Raw genomic sequence first — 21,627 nt, forward strand, 5'->3', positions numbered from 1 at the left:
GTGACAACAGAGGGACAGAAGAGTGGCTTCTGGAATGATGGTACACTGTATTTCTTGGCCTGAGGACATGACCCATCCATGAATATAAAAGACTACCCAATTATGTGCTTGCTGTTTGTGCCTATTAATCAAGGTAAACTTCAATGAGAGTTTACTTAAAATGCCCACAAAGAAATTTCCACATAAACACAACCAGTTTCAAAACATATGCATATGAGTGTAGCTGATGGATGGCTCACTAACAATGAAGAGTCTACTGAGTCAAGCATTTGGAATTTCCCACGGGGACAAGGCACTGGTCTGATATAATTACAGGAAATATTGGCGACCTTTAACTCAGATCCCAAACTGATCAGACACATAACCGTCTGGGCTCTCTGCAGGTCACAAGGTCATCTAGGCTGTACTTTCCTAATTGTTTTCTTCACGGAGGTCATTAAAGGCCTTATTAAGCTGCTGGTAAACAATGAATACAGATTAGTGGTCATTAACCAAGGTCATGGGTCACCTAGTAGGGATTGTTCAGCAAGCAGTTTCCGAAGGACTCACTTAGCACTTGTTAAGTTTGGAGTGGGAGTGTCTTGCAAATCCAGTGTATTATGGGCGGTCTCCTGTCTGCAGCAACACCAGGAAGATAGCGGAGACTTTAGTAGACGGAGCCCAAAGGAAGGTGAGGTTGCTGGGCTGTGGCCTTGAAGGGCACCTCCAAACCTTCCTCTTCCCCTTTGATTCCTGGCTGCCCTGGGATGATCAGATCTCTTCCACCACCATGCATTGTGCTGCCATGCATCTCAAACAAGACTAGAGACCATGAGTGACAGACAGCTCTGAATTCAGCCTTTCCTCCATAGAAGTCACTTAGCCCGGTTTGTTACAGCAACAGAATGCTAACTGGCAGTACCCGATTAGTCACTGGGAATGCTCAAATCAGCTGTAGCCATGCCACACCCATATTCTCACCCTCAAGGGAAGACCTTCCTGTCCATCTGTAGTGAATGGACACAGCAGAGGCCACACATCCTTCTCTGGGCAGACTTCAGATTAGACTGCTTTCCCATCTCACCAGGGATTCCCCTCCTCCACTGACAAATGCATCAGGACTACAGGAGTTGCTACTTCCCAGTGTCTACCCTTTCACCTTTCACCCAGCTTTCTTTAAGAATGGGGAAACGGGAGGGGGGTGGGGGAGTGGGGTGGGGTGGGGTTGGGGATTTAGCTCAGTGGTAGAGCGCTTGCCTAGGAAGCACAAGGCCCTGGGTCCGAAAAAAAAAATGACAAAATAACAAAAAGAATGGGGAAATGGGACCAGTGATTCTATTTATGAAAAGAAAATCCCCAATCATCTCTCCTAGTTTTTCATAGTTAGAGCTAAAAATGCATCAGAGTTGGTGTGATGACGTGGTGTTTAAAGCAAGCTTATTAGCATTTCACAATGTACACTGCGGCTCTGACAGTCACAGCCACTTGCAGTCCTACAGAATTCTACAAGAAGGCGCGTATGAAAGGGTTTCCACAGGTGGGGAGGTGTCTCAGCCAGTAAAGGGCTTAGTGCGCAAGGATGAGAACCTGCATTCCGTCCTCCCAGCGCAAGTTTAAGAACAAACAAACAAGCAATAGGTGGGCAGAGTGGCAGAAACTTGTAATCCCAGTGCTAGGGAGACACAGATAGGCAGATCTCTGGAGCTTGCTCACAAACAGGCTGGTCTACCCAACAAGCTCCAGGCTAATTAGAGACCCTGTTTTACTACACAAGGTGGGTGGCTCCTTAGGAGTGACACCCACGGTTGATCTCTGGCCTACACACACATGCACACATGCGCACACACTCACACAAACAATTTAGTACATTTAAGAAGTTTGAAGAGCTGGAGAGATGACTCAGTGGTTAAGAGCACTGACTGCTCTTCCAGAGATCCTGAGTTCAAATCCTGGCAACCACATGGTGGCTCACAACCATCTGTAATGAGATCTGATGCCCTCTTCTGGTGTGTCTGAAGACAGCTACAGTGTACTTATATATAATAAATAAATCTTTTTTTTTCTTCTTTTTTTCTTTTTTTTTCTTTTTTTTTTTTTTTTTTTTTTTGGAGCTGGGGACCGAACCCAGGGCCTTGTGCTTGCTAGGCAAGCGCTCTACCACTGAGCTAAATCCCCAACCCCCATAAATAAATCTTTTAAAAAATTATATATATATGTGTGTGTGTGTGTGTGTGTGTGTGTGTGTGTGTGTGTGTGTGTGTGTGTTTGGAAACAGAGTTTGTATCACCAGACAACTCAGCCATGCAAAAGTATCACTAAACCATCACCATAAACACTTAGGCTTTCCACATCTTGACAAAACACCTAGGGAAAGAGGCATCTCCTCTCTTTCTCTAAGGAGAACCCCAAGAGAGGTTAATGATCTATCACCCAGGCCTGTTCCTGAAATAACAAAAGTCATCTAGAAGCCAGCCAACCAGCCAGCGAGCAAACAACAACAGCAAAACAAACAAACCAACAACAGCAAAACCAACAAACCAACAACAACAAAACCAACAGTACATTGCAAGAGGAAGCAGAAGGTAGAGTCCTCCTGCTTAGTCCACAAATGAAAAATTCACACGTGGAAAATGAGCTACTCAAACAAGGAGAGGCCAGCCTGTGGTAGGGCAGGAGAGCAAGAAGCCAGATCTGATTAGCAGCCAGGACCAAGGCTCAGGGTTAATCTCAGTATCAGCTTCGTGTAGAACCAGATGGATTGTTTGGTTGACTATTTCATGAATGCAGGGGGTAGGCTTGATTTGGAAGATGGAGCCAGGATTTCCTAAGGACAACGTATTGAGGTGGCATGCAGGTCTGTCAAAGGCATACATATTCAACACAGAAACTTTAAAAGACCATCCTATAGCAAGAAACACATCAGGTATCCATTTAGGTCACAGTCCTGTACCTGTCTTGCCAGAAACATTTCACACGCTTAGATTTATTTCATTGTCTTCTGGTAGAATTGTTTCCAAAACCACTTCCTGAGCTGAGCTCCTTGGAGCGTCCCCAGGAGCGTCATTGTTTGTGGTGGTCTGCCTTTCCTAATGCCGTCACTCGTGTGTTGTGAAAGACTGGACATGTTGAGCAGATGCATGAATCCTAAGTTCTAAGTGGGAGGAGAGGCACATGCACTTGAGTGTGTGCCCGTGTGTGCATATGCTAGTCAGAGAAGGACAGAGTGCTTTCCCTGTGAGTCTCTGCCTTTATTGCCTTGAAACAGTCTCACTGAAGCTGAAACACGCCATTTTGGCTATGCTGACCAGTCAGCAGGTTATTGGGATTCTCCTTTCTCTGCACCCCAATCCTGGGGTTACAGTCACAAGTAGCCTACAGCTGTAGAGGCTTGGATTCAGGTCTTTAAGCTTACAGAACAAGGGCTCTTCCCCTCTGAGACATCTCATCAACCCTCAGGGAGGGAAAAAAAAGCTGAAAAATACTATTATTTTAAGATAATGGCATTTGAAAACTTCATCTGCCCACATTCATCCATGTGTGAGCCCATGTCTGTTGAGGCCAGAGAGCAATCTCAGCTATTGGTCCTCAGGTGTCATCCATCCTTTTCTGTTCGAGACAGGGCCTCTCACTAGCCAGGAACTCACCGAGTAGGGTAGGCTCATTGGCTAGTGAACCCAGAAGTGCATCTGTCTCTACTGCCCCAGTAGCGAGATTACAAAAATGGGCCATCGTGTCCAACATTTTAACATGAGTTTTAGAGATAAAACTTGGGGCTGGTGCTTGCCATGTAAGTGCTTTACCAACTGAGCCTTTCCCCCAGCTCAAAAAGCCTCTTTTAAAGAACACACTGTTCTCAGTTTGTGAGCTGGAAGTCAATAGGACAACTATTAAGCAAAAAGCTACAGCTGCTTACCTTTTTATATTTTCAGGACTCGTACGAAAATTACATGCATTTGTGTGAGCCTAGACACTTGTAAGAAACTCTCAAATTGTTAGGCCTGCATTTTTGATCAACAAGCGAAAGCTGGTTAAAAAAAAATACTAAGAAGAAAATGCTAAGAAACACTTAGTGTGGTGGGAAGAGGACAGGATTTCGGTTTGGTGAGCAGAACGCTCAACCCAAGAGGGATGCTCCTTGTCGGACATTGCACAGGTGATGCCAGATGGGAAAGCCGCAGCTTCACTGAGACCTTCAGCTTCTCCAGCTTCTCAGCCATACCGGCTCCATGTTTCCACGTGTTCTAGTGGAAATAACCCAGCTGACACAGCCAGGCACGAACTAGGGCCACGGAGATGGACGTAGCTTCAATCCAAGACTGCAGATAGATGGTCATGACCTCCACCATTTTGGTGCTTTTCGGATCGCCTGGAGGAGCTTTGGAAACCTCACCAGCCCGGAGCGCTCTCCCAAAGGTGCTCACACATCCATTGTGGGGTGAGGTTGGGGCAGTCTAACGCCCTTTTCCAGAAGGTTCTGCCATGCAGCCTATTTGATGACAGTCACTGATCCAAGGCCTCATTCTTGACCCCAGTTCTATGCTGGAATTGCTCAGGTAGCTTTTTTTTTTTTTATTTTTTTTTTATTTTTTTTTAAATGTAAATGTTCTTTTTTTTTTTTTTTTTTTTTTTTTTTGGTTCCTTTTTTCAGAACTGGGGACCGAACCCAGGGCCTTACTACGCTTCCTAGGCAAGGGCTCTGCCACTGAGCCAAATCCCCAACCCCGCTCAGGTAGCTTTAAAACTTACACAGCCAAGTCATGTCCTCGGAGATGCTGAATCACCTGGTCCAGAGTGCAGCCTGGACAACAGACGTCATCCTTTCTCCACAGGCGATGCTCGTGCGTGAGAATCATTGCTCACTGGCTTCCTCTACCACAATGTCCTGGGCCAGAGTCACCTCCTGTGGGAAGCCATTTTCTTATTTCAATGGAGGGTGGAACATACACTCCATATCATACATGTGGAGGTCAGAGGACAGCTTGTGTGATTATGTCCCTCCTACTGTGTGAGACGCAGGGACTGAACTCTCATCATCGGGTCTGTTAGCAAGTGCCTTTACCTGCTAAGCCATCTTACTGGCCCTCATCACCATTCTTAAGTGCTCCAAGAAAGAACTGCCCGCTGCTGATCACTGCCGTCAGATGGCTGAGAACGGAAAGGCAAGCTTCAGAAATCATGAGCTTTTTGATATAAAATTGCTCCAAGGAGGGATTAGATAGTCAGTGAGGCATGTCAGCTTATAGAAGTACAAGTGGCTCTCTGGAGCTGTTCAGCTGTCGTTCTAACCCAGGATGCCCCATCCTCAGGGGTACTATGACAATCATGAACGTGCTGACTCATACACCAGAGTAATCTCAGCATGCTGCAGACTAAGACAGAAAGGTCACCAGTTCAAGGTCAGCCTTGACCATACAACAAGAACCTGTCAGAAAGAGAGAGAACCCCTGGAAGGGATCTTACCTATCTGAACCTATTTCTACCATGGAACTGTATTTTTTAAAAAACATTTTATTTTTTATTTATTTATTTTTATTTTATGTGCATTTGGTGTTTTGCCTGCATGTGTGTCTGTGTAACAGTGTCAGGTCTTGGAATTATAGACAGTTTTGAGCTGCCATGTGGGCGCTAGGAATTGAACCCAGGTCCTCTGCAAGAGCAGTCAGTCCTCTTAACCACCGAGCCATCTCTCCAGCCTGGAACTGTATTTTTAAAAGATCAAAGATCTCAGCAGAAGATCTCTGGAACACAGGACGAGCTCTTGCTAAACGTTGTGTGCAGATTACAATGGAGGATTGACTATCAAGGGGAATTCATATAGATGTGTCCATTTTCCCTTGTGGATTTAAGCATGTCAGGAGAGGGAAAGGATCTCTGTTTGACGTCATTTGACAAGAACGGAGTTTTCTTGACTACAGATATGACATACCCAACTGCTGCAAGCTCTCCCATGCCCCACCCTGCCCCCAGCTCTCACAGAATCACCATTACCACCCCTTTCCTGCCATGAGAGGTGGTATCCCTCAGACTGTGGGGCTAAGTAAACCCTTCCTCCCTTAAAAATAAGTTGTGTGTATTACATCAACCCACGGCATAAAAAAACAAACAATCAAAAACATGAAGGGGCATGTGTCTATCTGGGTATCCCCCAACCCCTAATGTGTAGTACACTGAGTGATTAGACCCATATGTCCAACAGAAAATTTCATTTCAAAGAACAGGAAACAATTTCTTGAGCTAGCTTGATCGAGCAAGAGGCCTCTCTCATGTTAGCCGAGAATCCTTCCACTGAAATAGGCTTCTGCCACTTGTATTTATATGACTTCATTTGGTTTCATTTCATTTTGATACAGGGTCTAGCTAAGTTGCCCAGGCAAATTCTAAACTTGCAAACCTCCGTCTCCTGGTAACTGAGATTACCAGACATGAGCCACAGAACCCAGGAACTATTACTTTTAATAAGAAAAAAGTCCTCGGTGGCCTTTTGAAAGAGGCACTTACAACCCAAGCACATGAGTTGGCTGTCGATGGCATTTTTTCTACACCTACTGGCGTGTAGGGCAGGAGAGCAGGTTTGTACTCCAGCCTGAAATTTCAGCAGCACATTTGTGCTTTCACAAGCAGAGAGAGATGTCGCAAGCCTGGTTGGGCTCGTCAAGCTCAGCAAAGTTGGTACCAGACAGGTGACTGACAAGAACAGGTTCCTGGGAACCTCTGTCTGTCCACCTCACAAAGTGACTCTCACAAAGTGGGACTGAACTTGCATACTCTGTGTATTGGGTCACCACTGTTGATTGATAATACAAGGTCCATTAGGAAGGTATGAAGAGAAAATATTCTGAAAGATTGCTGATACACCCACCCCTTGGGTGCTGGGACTTGACACCTGTGTTTGCAAACCCATTTGCTTTGAAGGTGGGAATGGCAAATGGATATAGACTGTTGGCAAAGTTCTCCTGAGCTCACATGAAGCCCAGTGCAAAAGAGTGTGCTTGGTGGGAGCTCTCACCTGAGTCAGTAGTGAGCCATGAGGCCGGTGGGTTTTTCTCTGGTTTTACATCCCAACTGGTAGAGCTGACATTTCTCAAGGACCTGCTCTCTCACTTAATCTGCCCAACAACTAGGTAAGGCACATTCTGTTGTTGTTTCTTAGATAGGAAGACAGCACCACCACAGAGCTTATGTCCTGATCCAGAACACAGCCCTGGGCACTTGGAACATGTCTGTGACTGTTCTGCCATTTCTTCAGCTGAGGTGGCTGGCTGTAGACATCCAGCGGTAAGGTGTAGGCTCCCGGGGTCTAGGGAAGCTCTTATGCCCTCAAAGCCCGCCCCCCCCCCAACACTCGCTGAAGCTTTCCCAAACCCTTTCCCCGCTTTAATTTGTGCTTCCCCATAAAGCTGTTTCCCAAGGGTAACCCCACTGGGAAGCTTAAAAGGATTTCATGTTTGGACAAACTCCTCCTGAAAGTGGAACAAGATAGAAAAACAGGTTCAGACAGGCTAACGAAGATATCCCTAGAACAGCCTAGATGTTTTAGAGAGGAAATCCTCTCTCTTTGAAAAAAAAAAAGTTTTGTTTTGTTTTGTTTTGTTTTGGACAAGGTTCCAAGCCAGACTGGAATTCACTGTGTAGCCAGATCTTGGTAATCTTGTCTTAGCTTCCCAGGTTCTGGGATTGGAGCATGTAAGTTCTCTGGCTTTACCAAAGCTGGAGTTAAGTGTTTCCAAAAGAAAGATGCTACAGGAAAAAAAAAAAAAAAAGATAAACCCGTCTGTGATACCAGATGTGATGTAATGCCAGCACTCAGGAAGCTAAGGCAGGAAGCTCACCATGAGTTTGAGGCCAGCTTGAGCTACAGAGAAAAACTCTATCTCAAAACAAACAAACAAACAAACAAAAACAATAATAAATTAATCAACTAATGTAGGCTTAGTCACATGTGCACACACATGTTTTCATAAATATAAAAGTAAGAGATGATTTTTTAGAATTTATTTATTTTATGTATACATTGTAGCTGTCTTCAGACACCAGAAGAGGGCGTCAGATCTCATTACAAATGGTTGTGAGCCACCGTGTGGTTGCTGGGAATTGAACTCAGGACCTCTGGAAGAGCAGCCTAGGGCTCTTAACCGCTGAGCCATCTCACCAGTCCGAGATGATTTTTTTTTTCTTAAATAGTCTCTTTAAGCCGCCCCTCTAACCATCCCATTTTAACAGCTCTTTTTTCTTAGCCTCTTTTCAGGGAGAAAATGACTGATTTCCATTCTTCCTAGTTATTCTGGAACAAGAGTCCTTAACTCGAACTGGCTGACCTGTGGGATGGACAGATCTCATTTCGAATAGCACAGTTGAGGGATTATGGAGTCTCTGCAGGATCCCTGGCCTCCAACCACTGGACACAAGCCCGTGACAACCAAGAAAACCCTGTGCATGACTCCCAGGCAGTAACGGGAGCCAACCCATCCCCATCTGAGAACCCCTGTTCTGTAAATATTTACTTTTTTTGCAGAACATTTTCACTTTTACCTATCCATCCTCAAATATTGTAATCTTGTATAAAGTTAGGGCATTTTCCCCCACCCTTACCTTTGAAATATCGCCAGGGGAAGTTGAGTTTGCCCAGGAATTTCCCAAAAGTGCTGTGCGTTAGCAACTTAGCAGAGGGAACCTGAGGGGACAAGTGTGCAGCCGGGGATTCTGGGCGGGGTAGAGATCTGCCCTGCTGCTGCTGCTGCCTAAGTAACAGACTTGGCTTGGTGCCCGTGAGCTTTCCCTTATAGCTTATGTGGAACACACACTTCAGACATCAATCTAGAAGTTCCTCGGAAAAAACCGAAGGGCAATCTCTTTGTGCTGATAAACCACTTCTAAATGCAGCCTGCCTAGAGGCAAAGGGAGACTCTGCTATATTAGCAGAAAAGAGGAATTAAGAAAGCTGACGAGAGCTGTAGTTTAGTGTACAGCACTGTGACCTACCACACACAAGGAACCAGGTTCTTTTCTTAGTGTGGGGAAAAAAATACATTTAACATGCTAACTAGAGATCTTAGCTAGTCTTTACCCGCAGATATATATGTACATACTCTTAACAATACATACATTTCTGGATGTGAATATAAATGGCAAGAAATTCATTGTTGCCATCTTTTGAACCAAGTTAGACAAGACTGCCCATGGCCAGTTTCTACTGACCTTGGTCTATGAAGTCCAATAATAATGCGTTTCAATGATAGCAATACCCAACACTTACTGACCACGTGCAGTATGCCAAAACATATCAACAGCCTTACCTGGACTATCTTGACTAAACCTTAGCTTGGCCTTCAGGACTATCTCTGACAGGACAAAAGAGACTCACACTGGTCACATTACTTGGTCAAAGTCCTATTTCTTGGACAACCTCATCACCCAGGCCATTTGTCCCCAAGGTTTTCCATCATTGTTGTGTGTGTGTAGAATTGTTTTTCAAATTATAGGAGGATATGCATAGCATAAAATTTGCCATCTTAATCATCTTAAGTATACAGTTCCACAATATTAAAATGCATTCATAGTATTGCCCTGCCCACACTACCATCCATCCTCAGAATTCTCTTTAGCTTACAAAACTAAAACACTGCAGTCATTAATAATAAGAAGAAGGTAATTACCTTCCTTTGTCTCTGGGGACCTTCATTCCCCTTTCTGTCCCTATGAATTTTGACTGTTCTAGGAAAGCCAGGTAGGTGGAATCATGCAGTATTTGTTTTGTGACTGGCTTCTTTCATTTAGTATACTGTCTGTCCTCAAGGCTCCCCCATGTTGCAGCTTATGTCAGAATTCCCTTCTTTCAAAGCCAAATACTACTCCATGCTGCAGTACAGCATAGTTTCTGTCTTCAGCCACCAGCAGTGAGCATCTGGGGTACTTTCACCTCTGGGCTGCAATGTCTAATGCTACAGGAACTGGGTGTGCAAACGTTTCTTCTAGACCTTACTTCTAGGCTGTGGTAATGGCGCAGTGGGTAAGGCACTTGTTACGCAAACCCGATGGACAGAGCTTTGATCCCTAGAGCCCATGGAAGTTGGATGCAGTAGCACATGTACTTGTAACCCCAGAGGGCTCCTATGGGCACTGGGAGGCAGCTAAAGGAGAATCATCTGAAACCTGAGGGCCAGCTAGGCCGGTATAGACAGTAGTGAAGAAGAAGAGAGACTCTGTTGAGACCTAATTTTTGAGGTTGTTTCCTGTCCTCAATACAATCACCATGCATGTGTCTATACACACACTCACTCTCCCTCACACACACACACACACATTAAAAAAATAATCACATAATTGGGTAGTAGTTGACATTGAAAGGGAAGGAATTCTGACACAGGTTGCAACATGTATGAACATCAAGGACATTATACTAAGAGAAAAATGCCAGTCAACACACACACACACACACACACACACAGAGAGAGAGAGAGAGAGAGAGAGAGAGAGAGAGAGAGAGAGAGAGGCCCTGCTTACAATTCTTCCAGTGTATACCCAGAAGTGGAATTGCTAACTCATATTAGTCTACATTTACTTTTTCTGAAAGGCTGCCATTTTGTTTTCCAAATAGCTAAACCATTTTCTATCCCCCAAAACAATACTCTAGGCTTCCAATTCTCTGAATGTTTGCCTCTCTTTTCTATTTAGTTTTTCGGCTTGGATAGCATCCGTCCCAACATTCTTGAGCTGCATGTCTCTGGATTTCAAGTTTGCTAATTAGCCCATGCTAGACCTTTCGGTAACTTGGTAGCGGTGTTGTACACATGCACTCACAATGGACAGATCTTGATTGCGGTATGGTTAAGGCATAAATAACCGTGCTCTAGAACGTTCGTCCTGCTCTTTAACAAGCTGGCCAGGAAGGTTAGGGAGGCATCATGGGAGTCCATCTCTCTTCTCTGTGATCCTCCCCAGCCTCCCCCATCCAGGCAGAACTTGCTGGTTGCTCTTCTTCCTCTTCTGCACTGGCTACTACTCTGGCTACAAACAGAACAGAAAGAAGCCACATTTAAGAAGAGATTGGCCTATTTTGAGTCCATTAATGTTAATGAGCCCGACCTTTAGGAAACCTGTTCTGACTTGATCAAGGGTGCTTGGGCTAGGCAAATTCTCCACCTGACATTCAGAAGGTGTGGCAGACAGGACAGTGAGGGGTGACTCATGCTTGCCTGGGAGGCCCTGCCCAAGGAGGGGCCCTTTCTCCTCCTCCTCCTCCGTGTTTTTCCTCTCCGTCTGTTTCATGCTCTCTGGCCTCCTTGCTTCCCAGCACCCTGGGAAACAGTGGCTGAAATGACACAGGATGACTCACACCCCATCTGACCCACGGGGAAGGCTGGGTGACTCTCATTCTGCAGCAGCACAAGGCCTGAATGGCCCAACTCCAGGTCATTGTCCTTTCAGACCACTTTTTAGCTCAAAGACCACCAGACCAGTGTCAACACCCAAGGTGGGAGGTTATTACCATCTGGAACCAGGATGTTGATGCCCCCATGAGCTGTGAATGAAGTTTCGGGTGTATTCTGACCCAGTGTCAGAAGCATAGAATTGCAGTCTTTTAAGGTTGAATGGGATTTAAGATATACCATTCTGTCGAATTTCAAGATTAAGCCTAGTGGGTAGCTCCACTGGTAGAGTGCTGGCCTACCAGAATAAAGCCCTGGGTTCAATCCCCAGCACTGCCAAAACCAAGGACGGTGGCAACATCCCAATGCACAGAAGATTGGAGGCAGAAGGACATCTTTGGCTACAGGGAATTCAAGGCCAGCCTTGGCTACGTGAGATCCTATTTCAAAATAATAAAACAATTTTAGGCATGAAGTATGTGTATTGTTCTTTCTATTCCAGTGCTGCCCAGACAAAGCCCATCATTAAAATTTCAGGATTTGAGGAATGTTGCTGGTTTTGAGTTTGACAGTGTGAAATGATTTACGTCTCAGACACTGGCAAACATCAGCAGGTGTTGCAGCTCTCTCTTCTACACACTGTTGATCTACAAAGCCTTCATTCTCTTCATTCATAAATAGAAACATTGGGGCCCATGAAGGCAAATATTTTTACCCAAGGTCATGCATTCATTAGCAACAGAATTTAAAATGCAAATCTTGTGCATCTGAAGTCAGTGAGTCAATCCCTAAAGTGTAGTAGACTGGTCACCAAGGTCACCAACAGTATGTATTGAAAGAAAAAGATCCCCCTTTCTCCTCCCCCCAAAAACCCCATGATGGTCAGTGAGATGCTAGGGTGGGCAAAGGCGCTTGCTATGGCCTGGATTTAACACCCAGAGCCCATGTAAAAGTGGAAGAAGACGAAGGACTCCACAAAGTAGTCTCCAGGCCTCCACATGCAACCCACGGTTCACACCTACACCAAAGCACACATCCATCATATGTTTAAACAAACAATAAATTAAATTAATAAAAAACAGCAGGGGGGCTGGGGATTTAGCTCAGTGGTAGAGTGCTTACCTAGGAAGCGCAAGGCCCTGGGTTCGGTCCCCAGCTCCGAAAAAAAGAACCAAAAAAAAAAAACAGCAGGAGGATGTTATCACAGCAGACACACAGCCATGGTAGAAACAGGTTCCAGGGAAAAGCCATTGCCCGTTGCCAGTCTCACAGTCGTCTAGGCTCAACATTGAACAATGCTTTCTTGGACTCAACTGAGATTTTGCAACATCATCAACAATAGATTGGGTTGCTCTCAAGGAAATTAGTCGCTATCTGTTAGACTTGAGCCAACTGCTTAAGAAAGCATAGTGATTGAAAACCCATCAGGAGAGATAAGTTATCAGGACTTGCTCTCCTGTAAACATGAGTTTAAACAAAACCTAATCAACGTTAATGTTTGTTTCTTTCCCTGGTGATTTCCCCCCCCTTGTACTTGAAAGGCTGAAGGCAGTGTTCTGGTTTAGGGCCTTTTTAAAAGAATTATTTTTGTTTCTTATTTGTAAGGGGAGAGGGGTATGCTATATGAGCGTAGGAGGGTACTCTGTGTGTATGTGTGGGTGGTGTGTGTGTGTGTGTGTGTGTGTGTGTGTACACTGAATTCTGTTCCTCTGGAAAAGCTGCAAATGCTCTTAACCTCTGAGCCATCTCTCAAGTCCTTTTTTGGAACTTTTATTGGAGGGAAAAAAGGAAGAGAAAGGGTGGCCAGTTATAAGCCAGCAAGGAAAGGAGGCATGGGGACATGAAAATCCTCACTACAGGTGGACCACAAGCCTGGACTCAGAACAGCAGAGAGGCGGACGCCATCTCACTGAGGGCAGCAAGCCTGGGTGAGACATTGAGGCTTCCCATGTCCACGTCACCTGTGAGACCAGATCAGGCCCTAGGAGAAGCCACCAAGCAAGGGGAAAGAGAAAATGGAATCCCGAACACCTCCAGGGAGGAGGCTGGGATTCCAATTGCTCTGGCCAGACCTGCCTGAGGACAATGACCAAAATGTGTCAGTGGCTGCCAGCACCCTTTCCTCTTTCCCAGAGAGCACACTTAGTCCAGACTTCCCATCTCCACACTACATCATGTGTGACTGTAACATAGACCACTTCCTCTCTTCTCCCAGCAGCCTCACCCCATGCTCCATGACTCTACCCTGTATGGCACAGTGCTCCACCATAGTGCTCCACCATTGAGTCATATCCCTAGGTTTGATGGTATCGCTTTGATCTGTCCTGTGCTCTTGGTCTGATTGGAGGAGTGTCAAGATCTCTAATGGCCCTGACTAGGATAAGCAGTCACAGTCAAAGAAAGAGAAAACTCAGGCCCTCGACAAACAGGTCACCATCTTGTCCTGACATAAAAGTCAGCTGTGAAAGCAGGCACCCTGGGGGAGAGGCCTACAAAGGAGCCGCTCATGTCAATGTTGTTAAAGGTCTGGAAAAGAAGATCCCAGACAGGACCCACAGAGGCCTTGCCACCTTCGAAGTAAGAGTGTGGGGAAGTGGAGTGAAGTCTGTGAGCCTCACAGTGTGTCCTGGCTACACTGCTATTAACTATGTGCTCTGAGCCAGGCCTGGTAGCATACACTACTACCTGGAATAGGGAAGCAGGAGGGCCAGCCTGGGCTACATAGTGAATTCAAAGACAATATGATCTGCACAGTGAGATGAGAGAGGAAGAACCTCTATTATACTTTGGCTGCCATTGTTCTTGTGGGTTCAGATGCCCCTCAACTTAAGATGGGATTGCATCATAGCATGGAGGATTAAAAGTATCATTAAAACAAAAGTAAATTTACTGCACCTGACTTATCCCTGATCCAGGCTTAGCAGGCAACACATTGCAGAGTCAAGGCCATGGAGAGCTAGGGTCCCCAAAGTCCAAAGATAAGAGCACAAAGCCATAACCCTCCCCTCCCCCAAAAAAATTCTTACTCAAAATCCCAAGCCTGGCTTCTACTGAACACACACACACACTTTCCCCATCATCATAAAATCAAAATGCCCTAAATGGAATGATGGTACCTTCACACATTTGTACATAGAAAATCCCTTTTGAAAATAATCCATGTGCTGGCTGGAGAGATGGCTCAGCAGTTAAGAGTATTGACTGCTCTTCCAGGGGACAGCCCTAGCACCCACATGGCAGCTCACAACTGTCTGTAACTTCAGGTCCAAGAGATCGACACCCTCACACAGACATACGTGCAGGCAATTCACCAATGCATGTGGGATAAATAAATCAATTTTTTAAAAACCATGGGTAAATCACAGGGACAGGAAGTAGAGAAAAAAAGGCAAAAAATTGATATCTACCCTTTGGCCAAAATACCAAAGAAATAGCAACATGCCAAACGTCCAGTCTTTGGAGTGAGTTCCAGTCCATTCTGCCTCCTTTGAAATTCCTCCTCCTGACTTTGGAAGCTCTCTGCGGCCTCATTCATTCCCACAGCCTCTTAGGCCTGTAGTGTCTATTCTTGTCACCCATAACCAAGCTATTTCACATGGCCATGTCCTCTGTCGTCTTCCTTCCTGTCTCTCCTCTGCTCTCAGCCATGTTGTTCCCTGTACAGATTTTGTAACCTCTCGAGATGACCCCAACTTTTACCAAATTCTCATTCTTCTGGGCTATGCCCACTGTCTAGACACAGAAGTGTCATCTCAAGCCTTCTCCTCCGAATTGAATGTATTGTGTTCACTCCAAGTTCAAAACTCCCAAGATGACCTTGGATTCCCTCCCCACCTTTTACCTTCTCATCTAGGTCACAGCTCATGGTCTCTTTACACCTCCCTGAAGTTCCTCTCCAACCCTGAGGTCCTTATCCAAGCCCCCATGACTTCATTCCTGTGTTAATACAAAACCCAAGTAACAGTTGTTCCCACTGTCAGTTCTAACGTATCCCGGTCAGCCATGGTGGGTTTCCTTCCACTAGCAAGCCTCACCAGGGCTTTCCCGTCTGCCTAAACATGCAGCTCTTCCTGCCATTCAAGTCCACAGAAGGGGTACTCTAACTGAACTTCCTGTTGCTGTTCCCTGCTCACAAGCGCAAGCTTCCCACTATAGTTTTGTCTGGAATGTTCCCCATGGGCCCATGCATTAAGGGCTTAGTTGCCAGCTTTAAAAAAAAAAAAAAAAAAAACGGGGTCTGCTGAAGGACCTTCTGTCATGGGAGGCAGCCCTTGACATAGACTGTGGAACTCCTACAGACTGCTCTTCTTTGTTCCTTGTCTCATAGTATAAAATAGGCTTTGTTCTACCACACATGGCTGCCATGATGGGCTGAAACCAGCGCAGCCACTTTCTTAAGGACTAAAGCCCCTGAACCTGTGAGTTGAAAGAAACCTTTTCTTTTAATACGTTGGTTCTCTCAGGCATTCATTATGATGCTGGGAAGCTGACATCTGCTTTACTCTCTCCCGATCTCCTGCATTGTAGCATTCCCTAATGAGAGCTAGCTCCTCCTCATTCAAAGTCCACTTAAGTTATCAGGCTCCCTCGGAGCTTTTCCAATACCCTTAACCAGGTGCCGCATGACTATCTTAATCAGGGACACCTGTCCCCTTTTTGCCTTCAATCACAGCAATGACAGCTCTAGCTGTGGCTTCTCCCTTCTTCTACCTCAGGGATGCCACCCACCTTTAGGTGATCACGCTAGAAACTTCGGAATAGTTCTAGGTCCCTCTCATTCCCTCACATGGCATTCAGATCTGCCTGCGATGGCCTCTCTCCTCTCTGCCTCTTTATTCAACCTCCTTTGCCCTGGCTGTGGCTCAGGCCATCCCTGTCCAGGAACTGGGGCAGGGCATCACGCATGGGCCAAAATCAGCAGCTTCATGTCTTGCTAATTGTGTGTCTCAGGAAGCCATAAAGTGTTTCTGTGCCATGGTTACCTCGCTTCTGGAAAGGACTTGGAAAATAAAACCCTCAACACTCTTCAATATTGTGCATGAGTTGAGTAATCCTTATCTCTTATGCTAGGAAAGAGAAGAAGTTCTGATTTTGGGGTGTCAAGACATGTATAGTAAGGAATCTTGGAGGTAGATCCCAAATCTCAACATTAAATTAATTCATATTCTGTATACACCTTGTTTACATAGCCTGCAGGTGATCTTATATACCTTCCCTGTGACTGTACCCATCACATGAGGCTGGGTGTGGATTTTCTGCTTATGGTATCAGATCAGCACTCAAAAAGTTCAGATTTGTGGTTTTTAACTAGAGATCCTCAATCTATGTGCCTATATGTATGCATGCACATGTATGTATGTGTGGGGAGACACAGAGAGAAAGAGACAGAAGTATAATAAATTATATTTATTTATTGCTTGTCTTGCTTTAAAAGCTTCTTAATTGCCTCTGGCTGCTAGCTGCCTAGACACAGAAACGAAGTCTAGTCCCTCTGTTCTAGTTTGCTTTTGTTGCTGTGATAAAACACTGACCAAAAGCAACTTGGGGAGGAGTGGGCTTATTTCAGCTCACAGGTACATTCCTTCATCAAGGGAAGCCAAGGCAGGATCCTGCAACAGAAACCCCAGAGGAATGCAGCTCTCTAGCTTGCTTCCTGCTTCTGTTCAGCTAACTTCCTTATACAGTCCAGGACCACCTGCCTAGGAGTGGTGCTGCCCAGAGTGGGCTAGACCCTTCTCCATCAATTAGCAATCAAGAAAATGAGCCCACAGACATGCCCATAAGTCAATATGGTAGAGGCAATTCCTTAACTGAGGTTCCCTCTTCTCAGGTGTGCCACACTGGCACCCAAGAACTGCCAGCACTCCTTGTTCATTTGACACATGAGCCATTTGACACATGACACTTTAAGCCATTCCCTTTTCGTTCTTATTTGTCTCCATCATCACATATTATTAATACCGTGTTATAAAATATGGTATAACATTAAAAGTCCAACTGTCTTTGGAAATGCCAATGACTTAAAAGTTCAACACCTTGTTATAATATAGGGTTTTTAACTTAACTGTAGGCTACTGTCTTCTTAGTCAGGGTTCCTATTCCTACACAAACATCATGACCAAGAAACAAGTTGGGGAGGAAGAGGTTTATTCAGCTTACGCTTCCACATTGCTGTTCATCACCAAAGGAAGACAGGACTAGAACTCACACAGAGCAGGAAGCAGAGGTCATGGAGAGATTTTACTCACTGCCTTGCTTCCCTGGCTTGCTCAGCTTGCTTTCTTGTAGAACCCAAGACCACCAGCCTAAGGACAGTACCACCCACAATGGGCTGAGCCCTCCCCCCTTGATCACTAGTTGAGAAAATGTCTTACAGCTGGGTCTCATGAAGGCCTTTCCACAACTGAGGCTTCTTTTCTGTGATAACTCCAGCTTGTGTCAAGTTGGCACACAAAACCAGCCAGTACAGCTACTATAAGATTTAAAAAAATAGTAAACTACTCTCTTACTCCAAGAAGGAAGAACATGAATACAAAGCAATAACCCTTAAGCCAGCTGACGTCCAGCTGTGTTGTTCAATGTCTGATGTCTGAGACTCGCAATCTTCTAAGCACTAGGACTTGGTCCCACTTCCTTCCTATTGTCCTGGATACCCAAATCTACACATGCCCAAGACCCTTATACAAAAGGTGTAGGATTTGCAAAGAACCTACACATATCCCCCTTGATGCTTCTTTTCTTTTATTTCTAAAAACAACAACAAAAACAAACAAAACAAACAAACAAAACAACAACAAAACTCCCACAAAAGCAGGGTTGCTAGCAGTCCTCAGCCCCATTACTCACAGCATCTAATGTAATAATATAAATGCTATGCAAATCCAGGTTCTGGAAATAATGACAAGAAAAGTAAGCACATGTTAGTATTGGCACAATTTTAAGACATATTGTTGCGGGTAGATTCCATTGATCAGAATCCATAGATGTGTGGCCTTTGGTTATAGAAGGTTGGCTTTACAGAGCTTACTAAAGGCTCTGACTGACTTCTGTTTCCTCTAGAAGCTGCCAGCATGCTTTATACTAAATAATTTCTCAATAAACACTTAGAAATCAACAAATAGAGAAGAAGAACTGGGGACAAAGCTCAGTGGGTAGAATGCTTGCCTTGTGTCTGTGGGTCCCTGGGCTTGATCCCCAGAACCGCACAAGAGTAGGCATAGTAGCACATTCCTATAATGCCAGCACTAAGGAGGCACAGGCAGGAAAATTAGTTCAAAGTCATCCTCTGCTACCTAACAAGTTTGAGGCTAACCTGTCTTGAAAGGTGAACAAAACACAGAGAGAAGGGCAAAATAGCAAAACCACAGTAACTAAAGGAAGCCACAGAAGCTGACAGGCCTAGATCAGCATTGGAGCCTCGAGGCTTTGGTGAGATGTGTGGGCTTGAATGATTGTATGTATGCATAGAAATAGGAAGCTCTTGCAGCAACTGGTGTAGGAGATGTACTTAATTAGATGTCTTCTTTTAAAAGACAGATTTGGGTTGTTGGGGGTAGAGAGAGATACAGAGGGTCATGTATTACGTGATTTCATTCTTGGAGACAAAACTCAGGTCCTCAGCTTCAGCTATAAGGTGAAGGCAAACTAGACATGGTGGCGTAAGCCTGAAATCTTGGCATGATGGAGACTGGAGCAGGAGGACTGGGGACACAAAGCCAGTTGAGCTACATAATAAGACTCTATCTTGGAAGAAATGAGAACAAAAAAAGCTGAGGGTAGACCAGTTGTCTCCAGCATCATGGTTCTGTCAACATTCTTTGCTTTCTTGTTGCTAGATACTAACTGTGGTATGGTTTAAGGGAGTGGAATCTAAGAAGACAGTCATACTTACCCCATGTCAGTGGCACTGCAACACACTGGGAATAAACCTGGGTATGGATCCTTCCGGAGCTGAGCATTTGCCCTTGGAACAAGTCAAGACACTCTTTGGCATTTGGTTTTTATTGTTAGTATATGGAATACCAAAATCACATGTCATCCTTCCCATAGGAAGTGTCGTCTAGCCCATCTTTGTGTTCTGAAGGTAACATGGGTCTTTAAATATGGTGTGTACTCATCATATAGTCTCTGTGATTTAATAAAATTGACATTTGGGGCATTTTCTGTTTAATAGATGGAGAAACATTTGAGGGATTACCTCAATGGGAAAAGTACTTGCCTTACAGACATGAAAGCCAGAATTCAAATACCTAGCACCCATAAAAATGTAGAGGCGTTGTGGCAGCCTGCCTGTGATCCCAGCATGTAGAAAGTAGAAACAAGATCAAATCTGAAATCCTGTTTCAGCATCTAAGATGGAAAGAAATAGAAGAAGATAATTGACATCAACCCCTGACCTACCTATGCATCCTTACGTATACAAACACATTTAAACACACACACACACACACACACACACACACACCACACAAACACACAAACATATTGAACAGTAGATGGAAGAACAGGTAATATTAATCACATATTAAAAGGAATGCAGTAGGGGGTTGAGGATTTAGCTCAGTGGTAGAGCGCTTGCCTAGGAAGCGCAAGGCCCTGGGTTCGGTCCCCAGCTCCGGAAAAAAAAAAAGAACTAAATTAAAAGGAATGCAGTAGGGCTGGAGAGATGACCCAGTGATTAAGAGCACTGACTGCTCTTCCAGAGGTCCTGAGTTCAATTCCCAGCAACCACATAATGGCTCACAACCATCTGTAATGGGATCCAGTGCTCTCTTCTCATGTGTCTAATGTATACTCATATAAATAAAATAAAACTTTAAAAAAAGAGGAATGCAGTAGATAGCATATATTCTAACATGAAAGATGTGTGTGAATACTGCTTAATCTAAAACTTCAGTTGTTGAAGCTGGGGGCATGGCTTATCAGCAGAGGGTGTATATTGAGCACGTGTGAGGTATATCTCACACAGAGTTCAATGCACCAGAACCAAAAACAAAAATGAAATTTAAAATCAAAAGTTTTATTGCACACTATATCTTAATTTTACAAGAAACTAATGTGTACACATAAACTTCTCGGTAAGTTTGGCAGAGGGTCTGTGTAAAACGCCCGGGGTTGCCGTAACAAAGATATGCACCTAGAACCCAGGTGCATATCTTCTCCTGCATGCCAAAACAGCTGATTTCTCCTGAGGCCTCTCATCTTGTCTCAAGTAGAATGTCTCCTTCCTAGGTCCTACATGGTCACACTCTGTGTGTGTCTGTGACCTATTCTTTTGATAAAAGCCAATCATATCAGAAAGGGTCCATGATGATGGTGTTACTTTAACCTAATTACCTTTACAAAGACCCTACTCCAAATCTGGTGGCATTCTGAAATACCACAGTTAGAACTGGATCAGGAATTTGGGGGTGGCAATACCATTCAGCCTAATAATAGTGCCTTATGTCCAAGAAACTTTAGATGGTCAGGAAATCATTGAAAAGCAAATAAACAAAACAAGCAGAATTGTTTCGTTTGAGAGTGCAGTGGGGAGTTGGTGGGGTGTTTAGAATGGGCAAACTCAGAGCTCAATGGTGAGCATTTTCCTGGCAAACTTGAACACAAGGCCTCAGGTTCAAGCCCAGCACTATAAGCATGTAAGGGTTGGGGGAACCGTGGAAACCCCTGAAATTGCTCTAGAGAGAGAAGTCCTGGGTCCAAGCTAGGCAGCACTTTTGAGTAATGGACAACACGGTGTTGACATCATTGTGGGTACATTAGGCTACCAAGGATTGCCCTGTGGTTTAGGGCAGAGGTGAGCCCGAGGGCAGGGAGGTCAGACAAGAGGCTATTTCAATCATTCTAGGGTGCAGTGACGAGGGCCTCAGCTAGGGTGGTGGCTACAGAACAAAAGCTGGAGACTCGGGTGTGCCTGACGCTTGTTCCCAGCTCCTGCACCTGCTGGTGTGTGCTGAGGGCCACATTCCACCTTCCCCCGGGAACAATAGGTCCTCTGGAAACTGGAAAGGCTGTGGCTCAGACCCTGTGAGATGAGTCTATAAATCCATAGCACCCACAATTCCAGACAACTCCTTTTGATTCATGGTTCTCCACACCGGGCTCCACCCTGGCTCTGCAGCTGGGGCCTCTTGTCTCCAGCAGGACTGGGTTGGCTGAACTGAGATTCTGGAATGCTCACGGAGGTGTTCCGCTCATTCCCACTGAGTCTCGGATTTTGCTTCATCCCTCTTCATCGAACCCTTTGAAGCACTAGACTGTCTCTTCCTATCACCTACCTCAG

This window comes from Rattus norvegicus, chromosome 17 (genome assembly GCF_036323735.1).
Source record: "Rattus norvegicus strain BN/NHsdMcwi chromosome 17, GRCr8, whole genome shotgun sequence".
NCBI classification, from domain to species: Eukaryota; Metazoa; Chordata; class Mammalia; order Rodentia; family Muridae; genus Rattus; species Rattus norvegicus.